At 34.7% G+C, this 13,896-nt stretch overlaps 1 pseudogene; it reads right to left on the reverse strand.

Annotated features, from left to right (window-relative positions):
- Positions 1-314: 314 nt before the first annotated feature.
- The window catches only part of LOC121217179 (uncharacterized), a 102,383-nt pseudogene continuing 88,801 nt past the window's right edge, over positions 315-13,896 (reverse strand).

The raw sequence follows: 13,896 nt of genomic DNA on the forward strand, positions 1-13,896 counted from the left end.
AAGAACTAAAATTAATATGATATTTAGCTGAACAAAATTAATATTAAAACCATGAAACATTAATTCGGTCAACTATATCACTAAAATCAGCTCATTAAATTCGGCAGCTTTATAGCAACTTAAAATCATGTAATAAAACTTGACATATTAAAAACATGCAACAAACATATTAATAAGCTGTAATAAACTAATTAAATCGACTTAAATAAATATTCAGCTATTAAATTAATGTCTAGTTGATATTAAGCTGAATTGAAAATGTTTGAGCTGAAGTTGAGCTAATTCGAGCTCATTGAGCTGAAATGGAAGTTAATTCAGCTCGTGCACAGATTGCTTTTCGAGTTGGTCCAAGCTTCCTCGATGTGACCAACCAAGATCTCGCCCCAAACTTTGTCAACTAAAGCCGAAACAGCCTCCTTGAATTGTTTAGCTCGTGATCGGGTGATGGGACCTTGGGGCAACTCCAACGACTCCTTGTTCGAGCTAGGTAGGACATGAGGCATGGCCATATCACAAGGCTTTTTAATGAGCTGCTTGGGCTGAATTTTTACATAGGAATTAAATCATAAAGCGTAAAAATTAAAACTAAGTATTTAAAGAATTAAAATTTTACAAATTGGGCCACTTTGACAATTTGGCCTGATTTTCAACTAAGTGCCGTATCTTCAATAACTTGGGCTTGTAATCTGTTCTCTCCTAAAATTGGTTCGTTGATGCTCGTAACTGAGATCCAATGGGCCTTAACTGCAAGATTCGATTTCTTGGACCAAGATTTCCAAGATTTGAAATCTTGATTTTCTTGATTCTTGAAATCGCTCAAAATAGCAAAATTGGACCAAGATTCGGTTTCTTGATTTTCTTGAAAATAAGAAAGTGAATCTTGATTTTCTTTTTCCTTTTTATTCACGTCTAAGGCTTTGCTAATGAAGTGTTGAATGGTTCCATTTAGTTTCATACGCATTTGCCTTGCCTTTGACCTCGTTATTGGGCCTTGTGGTAATTTGAGCCCATCACGTTCTTGAGCTTGAGTTGGGCCTTTGTGACTCGTATCAAGCTGTTACTCGTTGCAATTTTAGGGTTTCCATTGAGGAGTGGTGGGTTGTATGTGGTTTGAAGTAGTCGCAACCCTTGTCCTCAACGTTCAAACAAGGTAATATGCTACCTCACTTTTGGGGTTTAGGCCGTATGCTGACTATGTTCCTTTAGGATATCATTCGCGATTTGAGGCCACTTATATGGCCTAACTTAGTTTGAGATCATTGTTTGTGGTGCAGATTGATGTGATCCGGCCCGATTAATTGAGTCGGGTTCACTTAAGATGCCCGATCGTCGACGAGAAGCTCGTTCAAATTTGTAGATAGATGGAGTTTGAATGTTTTATAAGCGGAAGGTAGGCAAAATGGGTTCAAAGGATGGGTTTTGGTTTGATGAAAGATAGGTTCGGTTTAACAAAGAATTAAGTTACAAAGATGATAAATAAATGGAAATGGATAAAGAACTCAAACTTTAAGAATGATTCAATACTAAAAAGTATTGCCCCGAGTCTTATATTGCTTAAGGTGAATTTTGATGAAGGATAGAAACGGAGCTTGACCCGTTACCTATATGGAGGTAAGAACCAAAGGTATAGGAAGATGGTTGAACGCCACACCGATTCGGTGATAAGTTCAATGGAGTTCAGATTGACACCACTAGCAAGCTAGATAAGTCGCTTCGAGACTCGAACGAAAGAAGAGAGGAGGTAACCTCACAAGAACAAAAGTTCTATTAAGTTTAATTGATCAAATTCTGTAACCTTTTACAATAAACAAGTAAGCTATTTATAAGCCTAAAATGCCTATTGATATTCGGCATCTATGTTGTTCACACTAACTTAAATTCTGTTCACACAGGTATTTAACATGTTCACACAAATAGCATTAAAATCCAGTTCATGCTTGAAGATGGTACATGAATTGGCCGAACCATCATGATGCTTCACTTGATGCATTCATGCATCCTTAGCCTTGAAGAATCTCCATAATTCCATGAATGTGCAGCTCTTTAATGATCCTACATCTCCCTTGGCTGAATGAGGCATTAATGTGCCTAAAATACTTGAATGGTCATCTTGAAAATGCATGAATCATGCATGAAACGTCCCATGTATTTTCCCCCATAAATATGATCCATGAATCTTCAAATACATGAACTTTTAGCAACTCCCTCTTGCATGAACGTCCCAAATGCATGTGCTCCTTTAAATGCCATTCATTGAACCTCAATTGTGCATGCACACTCCCATACATTGCACCAATCCGTTCATGAACCTGCAGCAAATTAAATCAGCAAGTTAAATGCATTTCAAACACATTAAATTAGCAGCATATGAACTCAATAATTTGCACATTAAATTTGGCCATACATATTAACAATTTTAGACATATTTAAAAGATCATAATTAATTAAGTATTTAATTTAGATATAATTAAAACACTTAATTAATTATTTGTCCAAATTTTAACAAATTAACTAACTTAAGATAAACAACTAATTTAACTAATGACAAATTAAATGGTTTATTTCAGCAAAATAAATGCAAGCTAAAGAAAGCTAAAAATAAGCTCATTGGGTTAAGATTGAGCTGAATTGAGCTTGAGTGAGTTGACTTGAGCTCGAGTGAGCTGGAAACGAGCTAAACGGAGCTTAACGAAATGAAATTGAACTAATTCAGCTTGCATGGATTTGCAAACAATGCTTAGGGAGCTGATCCAAAAGTGTGCCCGGGGCATGGTCGTATCATCCCCTCCCTCTTTAAAGCGATTTGTCCCCAAATTGGGCCATTTACTCGCGAAAAATCGTTGAAGATTCTGAAAGCCACAATTAACTCGGATCAAAAGAAGCTCATTCGCATGCCCTCCCTCTTTAGGAGGGTACCACTTCACATTGTCACCTTTAAAAGAATAAAACGAATTAGTGACACGATGAAGATTAAACACAAAGGAACTTTTTGAGATTTGATTCACAGTTTGAACAAATAATCCAATATCGGGGTCGAAAATAGAAATCGTTCTTACCTTTTTCTTCGATGGAAACAAACATAAATCACAAGGCATTTGATAGCTATGGTTTTGGAAGTCAACTTTCCATGGTTCGATTACCTTAGGCAATGATATAGAATGGTGTTCACCGGGGTCAAAGACAAAATTTTCTCTTGCCATTTCAATTTGATTTGGCAATTTCATGACCGACTTCATAGAAAGAGCACTAAGCAACTCAAAATCATTATCATTCAAAACATGTTCGGATCTTTTAGTCCACAGTTGAGAACATCCTCCGAAAATAAAATTTTGATTTTGACTTAACAAACCAACAAGATTCACATGGCTCATTTTCAAACTTAAAGACAAAGTATCATACAAACAAAGATTGTTTACACATTCATTCAAACAAATTTTACGATGCTTGCTTTCTTTCATGGATGATTCATAATAGCAAACTCCAGGATTAAAGACATGATTTTGACTACTCGATCCAAATGGCAAAAAGAGTCCTTTTATCTCCAACAATTTACACAAATTAAACAACGAGGGTGTTAACATACTCAAATTCAAACAAGCAAACCCTTTAAATTTCATTCGAAAATATTTACAAAAACATGGAAATTTCACACCAAAAATTAGATAATCCACATGATCAACACAACCAAGCAGATGATATGTCAACTTTTGATCACACAATTTCAGATTTTGTTGGTGCTGATTTATTCGCTCTTCATCAAAAATCTTGCCAATGGCGTATTCATCAATACATTTCCATTCCTTTTCAACATGATCAGTGAGAATGAACATTTTATATGGACTTTCATCTTGCGCATCCAAAACATGCATTCCATTGCAAGTTAAAGATAAACAACCAATACCATCAAAATGATATTTTTCAAAAGCAAGAATCTTCTTATCATTAGACAAAACAAATGGATCATCATCAATCAAAGAATGACAAATAGCCACGTCAAAGTTCAGATTCTTTCTAAAGGCCAAATCATCAACAGTGTGTCCATCAACAATCGAGTAAGGCAGAAGTGCTTTAAAATTTTCAACATTCATACCTTGCTTACCTTTTGGCATAGGCGAACTAGGATCGTTGAGAACATTACCTTTTTCAGCCAAAATGAACCTTCTCTCCTTCGAGAGGTATTGGAGTTGAAAATTATCGTCACTTGGCCTTCGGGAGACCTGAAAAGAGAAAACAAAACAAGACAAATTCTCATGTGGCTTAGTAAACAGATTCCTCACTTTTTCTTACTCTTTTGCCTCCTTTTCTCTCGTTTGTTTTTCTAACTCATTGTTTTTTCTTTCTTTTTCAATTTCCTCTTTTTCCTCACACTTTTGTTCAATCTCAATTTCTTTTTCGATTTCTTTCTCTTTTTCACATCCTTTTTCAATCTCAATTTCTTTTTCCATGACACTCGTTTCTTTTACACTCTCGTTTCTTTCTTCAATCTCACTCTCTTTTTCAATTTCTTGTTCCTTTTCTTTCATTTCTTTTTTCGTCTCTCGATTTCATTCCATATATGCTCATTTTCTCTCATCAACATCTCTTGTCTTTCCTTTCTTCTTATTTCTTTTTCTTTTTGCCTCGCTCTTTCATTATAGGATGGAGATGTTACAAATGAATCAGCACGAAATGACTCTCGTTGGGTAAAATTGGAACGACTTTCATACAAAAAATGATCACCTCTTCGAGATTGATTCTTGGCGGACGAATACCTTGGTGCATACGAATGACTACTTGTGATTTCTCGTTCGTCACCTTGAAAAGCTTCAAACTCAAAACTTGCTTTGCTTCGTCTTGAGTTCCTCATTGAATAGGAATCATGGTATGAATCTCTTCTCGAATAATCATGGGATGTGTGCTTTCGTGATGATCTTGTCTTTGTCTCTTGACCCGGTGAGTTTGGCTTCCATCGGGCTCTTTCCTCCACTCAATCCAATCGATCATGCAATTTATCAAATTTTGATTTCACCATTCTACGCATCTCTTGCATCAAATATTGGAATTCTGATTCGGGAAATGTTTCTCGAGACATGATTAAGTAATGACAAGAAGATGTTAGACAAAAAATAATAAAGAAAATAAATACCTTACCACAAACCTCACAAATTCGCTCGAAAAGGAAATAATGATTTTCACTCGCACTCGTGTTTACATTCAAATTTTGGCTTTTTCTTTGATGTAATTTCACTCGTGCCTTTTTCCATTCAACCTCTTCTCACAATTTCGTGATTTGTCTCGGTAGACTTAATTTGCTGCTTGAGGGTCGGTTTCAAATTGGTTACAAGGGATAATGTCGGGTGTAGGGTAGGCTGAATAAAGAAGAAATTTGGTTTAAAGTGTGGCGTTGGGATGGGTAAATAATGGTAGGAAGGGAAACTTGATGATCGGAGTAATAAGAGATGAAAATAAAACTCACAAGACTTTTCACTTTTTTTTTGTTCTTTTTTTTACTTTTTTTTTCTTTTTTTGCTCACTTCTCTTTTTTTTTTGAATTTTGATTTTTTTTGATACTCCAATACAATAGTAAGGTAAATACAATAAAGAAAAGAGAAAATAAAATAAAATTACAACTCGAGATTTTTTTGATTTTTTTTTGAAACTTTTTTTTTACAAACCTATCTTTCGAGATAGCTACGAACGTCGGCGCTCCTCATTTTGCAAGCTCTGATACAAAATGATGTGATCCGGCCCGATTAATTGAGTCGGGTTCACTTAAGATGCCCGATCGTCGACGAGAAGCTCGTTCAAATTTGTAGATAGATGGAGTTTGAATGTTTTATAAGCGGAAGGTAGGCAAAATGGGTTCAAAGGATGGGTTTTGGTTTGATGAAAGATAGGTTCGGTTTAACAAAGAATTAAGTTACAAAGATGATAAATAAATGGAAATGGATAAAGAACTCAAACTTTAAGAATGATTCAATACTAAAAAGTATTGCCCCGAGTCTTATATTGCTTAAGGTGAATTTTGATGAAGGATAGAAACGGACCTTGACCCGTTACCTATATGGAGGTAAGAACCAAAGGTATAGGAAGATGGTTGAACGCCACACCGGTTCGGTGATAAGTTCAATGGAGTTCAGATTGACACCACTAGCAAGCTAGATAAGTCGCTTCGAGACTCGAACGAAAGAAGAGAGGAGGTAACCTCACAAGAACAAAAGTTCTATTAAGTTTAATTGATCAAATTCTGTAACCTTTTACAATAAACAAGTAAGCTATTTATAAGCCTAAAATGCCTATTGATATTCGGCATCTATGTTGTTCACACTAACTTAAATTCTGTTCACACAGGTATTTAACATGTTCACACAAATAGCATTAAAATCCAGTTCATGCTTGAAGATGGTACATGAATTGGCCGAACCATCATGATGCTTCACTTGATGCATTCATGCATCCTTAGCCTTGAAGAATCTCCATAATTCCATGAATGTGCAGCTCTTTAATGATCCTACATCTCCCTTGGCTGAATGAGGCATTAATGTGCCTAAAATACTTGAATGGTCATCTTGAAAATGCATGAATCATGCATGAAACGTCCCATGTATTTTCCCCCATAAATATGATCCATGAATCTTCAAATACATGAAGTTTCAGCAACTCCCTCTTGCATGAACGTCCCAAATGCATGTGCTCCTTTAAATGCCATCCATTGAACCTCAATTGTGCATGCACACTCCCATACATTGCACCAATCCGTTCATGAACCTGCAGCAAATTAAATCAGCAAGTTAAATGCATTTCAAACACATTAAATTAGCAGCATATGAACTCAATAATTTGCACATTAAATTTGGCCATACATATTAACAATTTTAGACATATTTAAAAGATCATAATTAATTAAGTATTTAATTTAGATATAATTAAAACACTTAATTAATTATTTGTCCAGATTTTAACAAATTAACTAACTTAAGATAAACAACTAATTTAACTAATGACAAATTAAATGGTTTATTTCGGCAAAATAAATGCAAGCTAAAGAAAGCTAAAAATAAGCTCATTGGGTTAAGATTGAGCTGAATTGAGCTTGAGTGTGTTGACTTGAGCTCGAGTGAGCTGGAAACGAGCTAAACGGAGCTTAACGAAATGAAATTGAACTAATTCAGCTCGCATGGATTTGCAAACAATGCTTAGGGAGCTGATCCAAAAGTGTGCCCGGGGCATGGTCGTATCACAGATAATCGATAAGTGCATGACCACTTTTGGTTGGCGGTCTTGGTGGAGTAAAGTCACCCTCTTTCAAGCAAGGTAAGGATGGTGTTTTGGATTTAGTGTCAATAAGAAGGTGTTTTACCCTAATGATTAAAGGACTAACTTTGGGTCTTGATTAAATCTAGGTTGGGGTACGTGGAGATTTGAACTCTTCTTGTAAATAGGTGTGTAAACACTCCAGTACAATCGTAAAATGGCAAAAAGCTAAAAAGCCGAATATACGACATTTGAGACCACACAAGCGTGCGATCGCTCGTGTGGTAAGCCCAACCCGCGAAACATGGGCGATAGACTATAAAGGCCTCCATGAGCTTTTTCATGGGCTTAGGCCGTAATAGGCTGATACGAACTCGTCTCGTGATGTTTTGAGTCGTATGTGTTGCCCAACCGTGAATTGAGTAAGGATGGATTCGTTTCGGTTTTAAAATGAAACAAAATAGAGATAATGGCTTCAAACAAAGGTAATAAACAAAATAAAGAGGAAACAATAACAAATTAATTGTCTAAGACCGAAAATGAACCAACAATAACGAATTGTTGACCCGAATCTCAAAATGGTCTTTAGGTGTTTTCGGTTAAAGGAAACAGGAAAGGAACCTTGACCCACTATCAACTATGATAGGAACCAAAGGTATATTGAACGCCACACCAAAGGTGATAAGTTCAGCAACAAAGAAAAGATGGACGCCACAAGCTATGCTTGATAAGTCAAATCAATTCCGAAAGAACAAAGAGAATTGGATAGCTCACAATTCAAATATTTCATCTATATTCAGCAAAAAGTTCTTCTCTCTATGGCTGATTACATCTATTTATAATGCTAAAACAAGGTAACCGAATGGTCAAAAACATCCACTTAATGTGCCATAAAAACTTCTGTCTTTTCTTATTCTTTGAACCAAATAACTCCTTCCATAAAATCACTTTAATTCAGCTGATTTGAATGTCTTTAATGGCTTAGAAAATGACTCTTGAGTTGTTCTTGGCTAGTTGAATAGACACCATCTCTTAACCAGCTCCTTAATGACATTCAAACGCTTGATTAATTTCTCTTGAAAGCTCCAAAAACGGCTGGAAGTGGAAGAGTTGCTGCTGAATTTTAAAGGGCATAAAATGCTCTTTAAAAACTCCTTTAATGATTTTAAGCTCCCTTTATAACAGCCCCTTTAATTGTAACTCAAAAGAACTTGAACAACCACTTAATTAAATGTGTAACAGCCTTGAATTGTAACCACTATAAGCTAAAAAGTCACCTGCAATAAACACATTAAAATGAGTTTATTAAACAAAGGAAAACACTTATTAATCATAACAAACATTAAACTTACTTAAATAAATGAACTAAAACATATATGCAATAATTATTCCAGCAACTAGTTTAATTAAAGAAGCATAATTAAATGAACTTAACTCATGCATCAATAAATAATCCTAGGAACTAGATTAATTAAGAACAACACTTATTAAATAAAGTTCAACAAAAACACTTATTAATTAAAACTAAGATGAGTTGAATAAATGTCCAGCAACTCATTTATTAAACTAAGATGCTTAAATGCATGGTTTTGAAATGCAAATTTAACTAACATGAAAGTTACATAATTAATCTAACTTGACTTAATTTAATGATGCAAACTTAACTAACATGAAAGTTACATAATGCATGACTTTATTAAATGCAGAACACATATTAATGATGTGCAAACTATGACATAATTAAAAACACAAACTAAAATAACTAAAAATTAATGAATCAAAGTCCTTATTTTCCAGCTGCCAAATTGACAAACTGAAATTAAAAACTTCATTTTGCACTTGGGCCCCTCGAGTTTGGGCCAATCTCGGTAGCATCGAGTTGTGTTGTAACATGATGCGACCGGGATCGCATCATACCCTCCCTCTTGAAAATGATTTGTCCTCAAATCGGGCCATTTGCTCGCGACAAACCTCTCAAGGTCACAAACCTCGTTGGTCATAAACCTGACAAAGTCACTTTCAAGAACGTGTGAATCATATACGGCTCGACAAGAAAGTAGGTTATTTGCATGCCCTCCCTCTTTAGGAGGGTACCACCTAACAACGCCACCTACAAAACAATAAAACAAATTAGTGACACAATGAAGGTTAAACAGAAAAGAACTTTCCAAGATTTTAGTCACAACTTGAGCAAATAAACTCAAAAGAACAACATATGAATCAATGCCGGGATCAAAAACAGAAATTGGTATTACCTTTTTCTTCAATGGAAACAAACCTAATTCACAAGATATTTGAAGATTATAGTTTTGAAAATTAGAATTCCATGGTCCAAATCCCTTGAACAATGATATGGAACAGCATTCACCGGGATCAAAGACAAAGTTTTTGTTCACCATTTCAGTTTGACCAGAAAAATTTGTGGCTAGTAACTTATGAAGAACTTGAAGCACATTAAAGTTAAAATCATGCAACACATGTTCGAATCCATTAAGCAACAATATACAACAACCTCCAGAATAAAAAATTTGATTTTGACTTGGCAAGCCAACGAAATTCACATGTTTGGTTTTCGAACTAAATAAAGATAAAACTTGAAGCAAATAGAAGGGGTCAACACATTGATTCAAAATACAATTTTGATACTCACCTTCGCTTGACATCAACTTAGGAATACAGGCTCCGGGTTTAAAAACATGGTTTTGATCAGTCGTTCCGTAACGTAACAAAAACTTCACTTTCACCAAGACATCACACATGCCAAATAAAGAAGATGTAGGCAAAAATAAATTCAAACAATCAAATCTCTCAAATCTCATGCAAATATACGAAGATCTCACACTAAGAGTTAAAAAATTTTCATTACCATCACGATCAAACAGATTGAGCGTTTCACATGAAAGCTCTTTATCAAACATGATCAGATTTTGTATTTGTGGATTTAATCGAACAACATCAAAAGATTTTTCAACACAAAACTTATTGAGTGAACAACTCTTCATGCCTCCACTTAAAACGAATTTATCAACCACAAATAGCGAGTAACAATTAACCAAATCAAAATAAGGAGATCTTTTTAAAACTAAGTTATCAGAAATTTTATCAACAACTTTCAAACCTGATTGCCATGATTCACTGACTAAAAACTCCTTACCTTGCTTACCTTTAAGCGCTTGAACCTTACCTTTTTCGATCAAATGGAATCATCTCTCATCAGGAAGGTAATGAAGTTGAAACTTGTCATTTGAATCTCTAGAAACCTTGAAAGAAGAAACAATATGAGGACAACTTGCAGATTGGTTAGTAAAAACATTCCTCGCTTTTTCTTGTTGACTTTCATATTTTCCACTCGTTTCTTTTTCAACTTCTCTTTCTTTTTCCACAATCTCTTTGTTTGTTGAAAACTCAGTTTCACTCATCAATTCTCTTTCATTTTCAACAACACTTGTTTCTCGCACTCTTTCTTTTCTTTCTCCAATCTTTTTCTCTTTTTCAATTTTTGTTTCTTTTTCGATTTCTTTTTCTCTCGTCACTCTTTTTCTTCTCTCAATTTTATTACAAAATGGAGATAATACAAAAGAATCAGAAAATAGACTTTTCGTTGGAAAGAAATGGAAGAATCTTCATAAGAGCCACGATCAACTCTTCGTGAATAAACCTCCATGGATGAGTTCTTATACGAAACACATTCACTTCTTCGTAAGGATTTTTCCGTAGATGAATACTTTGATGCATACGAAGAATGACTTGTACTTTCTCGTTCGTTACCTTGATAGGCTTCAAACTCATAGCTGGATTTATTTTGGCCTAAATTCCTTGAAGAATAGGAATCTGGATAAAGGTCTCTTTTCACATATTCGTCGAATGTTCGTCTCCTTGATGATCTCATTCCCGTCCTTTCATTTGGATAAATTTGCTCCCGTTGGGTTCTTGCTCGATGACTCCGCTCTTCGACACGATCCAATCGTTTCTTGATGGGTTTGAGTTTTCGATCAAATAGATGCTCCATTTCATGCGTAAAGGCTTGGAGTGTAAAATCTGGCACACTTCCTCCAACAATTCTTACAGGACGGAATCCAACTCCCTTGTCTGAATTTTTTTCCAAGCTTCGTGACATTTTTTCTAAGAACTCACAACAAAGAATCTCACTATCCACTCATAATGAAATCTCACACACTTGGCTTTTTTTCTCTTGAATAAACTCACTACTCTCTTGCCTCTTTCCACTCACTCTCCTCTCTAAGTTCTTAGGAATTATTTAAACTTAAAAGCAATTGTTGTGGGTCGGCTTACAAACTTGATGTTTGGGCTTGGTAAGATTATTGTAGGACAAAGGAAGGTAGGCTTGAAACAAAGAAATGAAAAGGTTGGGTGTGGCGAAATAGTAGAAGGTAATAATGACTAAAATTTGGGCAGCAAACAAAAACTAAATTTCAAAACTAGCTCTCTCTTTTTTTTCACAATTTTTTTTTTCACAATTTTTTTTTCAAAATTTTTTTTTCACAACTTGATATCCAATCTTTTAAGTTTGAATGGAAACCAAAAAATTTTTTTTTGAATTTTTTTTTCGAGTTTTTTTTTCGAGAAACTACTATACCATAATGCCGACAACGTCGATTCTTACTCCAAATTCACTAGCTCTGATACCAATTTGATACGAACTCGTCTCGTGATGTTTTGAGTCGTATGTGTTGCCCAACCGTGAATTGAGTAAGGATGGATTCGTTTCGGTTTTAAAATGAAACAAAATAGAGATAATGGCTTCAAACAAAGGTAATAAACAAAATAAAGAGGAAACAATACAAATTAATTGGCTAAGACCGAAAATGAACCAACAATAACGAATTGTTGACCCGAATCTCAAAATGGTCTTTAGGTGTTTTCGGTTAAAGGAAACAGGAAAGGAACCTTGACCCACTATCAACTATGATAGGAACCAAAGGTATATTGAACACCACACCAAAGGTGATAAGTTCAGCAACAAAGAAAAGATGGACGCCACAAGCTATGCTTGATAAGTCAAATCAATTCCGAAAGAACAAAGAGAATTGGATAGCTCACAATTCAAATATTTCATCTATATTCAGCAAAAAGTTCTTCTCTCTATGGCTGATTACATCTATTTATAATGCTAAAACAAGGTAACCGAATGGTCAAAAACATCCACTTAATGTGCCATAAAAACTTATGTCTTTTCTTATTCTTTGAACCAAATAACTCCTTCCATAAAATCACTTTAATTCAGCTGATTTGAATGTCTTTAATGGCTTAGAAAATGACTCTTGAGTTGTTCTTGGCTAGTTGAATAGACACCATCTCTTAACCAGCTCCTTAATGACATTCAAAGGCTTGATTAATTTCTCTTGAAAGCTCCAAAAACGGCTGGAAGTGGAAGAGTTGCTGCTGAATTTTAAAGGGCATAAAATGCTCTTTAAAAACTCCTTTAATGATTTTAAGCTCCCTTTATAACAGCCCCTTTAATTGTAACTCAAAAAAACTTGAACAACCACTTAATTAAATGTGTAACAGCCTTGAATTGTAACCACTATAAGCTAAAAAGTCACCTGCAATAAACACATTAAAATGAGTTTATTAAACAAATGAAAACACTTATTAATCATAACAAACATTAAACTTACTTAAATAAATGAACTAAAACATATATGCAATAATTATTCCAGCAACTAGTTTAATTAAAGAAGCATAATTAAATGAACTTAACTCATGCATCAATAAATAATCCTAGGAACTAGATTAATTAAGAACAACACTTATTAAATAAAGTTCAACAAAAACACTTATTAATTAAAACTAAGATGAGTTGAATAAATGTCCAGCAACTCATTTATTAAACTAAGATGCTTAAATGCATGGTTTTGAAATGCAAATTTAACTAACATGAAAGTTACATAATTAATCTAACTTGACTTAATTTAATGATGCAAACTTAACTAACATGAAAGTTACATAATGCATGACTTTATTAAATGCAGAACACATATTAATGATGTGCAAACTATGACATAATTAAAAACACAAACTAAAATAACTAAAAATTAATGAATCAAAGTCCTTATTTTCCAGCTGCCAAATTGACAAACTGAAATTAAAAACTTCATTTTGCACTTGGGCCCCTCGAGTTTGGGCCAATCTCGGTAGCATCGAGTTGTGTTGTAACATGATGCGACCGGGATCGCATCATGGGCTGTGTGGGCTCAATGGGCTCGTGGGCCCCACACAGATGAAATCCACAAATTGTGGCAAATATTAGACTGGGCATTATAGTTTCCTTAGTCGTGGCAAATTCTGGGCTGAACGGGCCGTACGAACATGTGGGTCCACTTGGGCCCATTTACACTATTTTGACCATTTTAGGTTATTTGAGTCATTCGAGATGACTGCAAACCTTTCGAAAGGTCAATAAATGATCAAAATACTCCTATAGGATAAAATGATCGGAATACCCCTATAGGGTAAAATGACAAAAATACCTCTATAGGGTAAAATGACTGAAATACCCCTATAGGGTAAAATGACTAAAATACCCTTATAGGGTAAAATGACCAAAATACTCCTATTGGGTAAAATGACTAAAATACCCCTATAGGGTAAAATGACCAAAATAACACCATAGGGTAAAATGACTGTTATACCCCTATGAGA

This window comes from Gossypium hirsutum, chromosome D05, assembly GCF_007990345.1.
Source record: "Gossypium hirsutum isolate 1008001.06 chromosome D05, Gossypium_hirsutum_v2.1, whole genome shotgun sequence".
Taxonomy (NCBI): domain Eukaryota; kingdom Viridiplantae; phylum Streptophyta; class Magnoliopsida; order Malvales; family Malvaceae; genus Gossypium; species Gossypium hirsutum.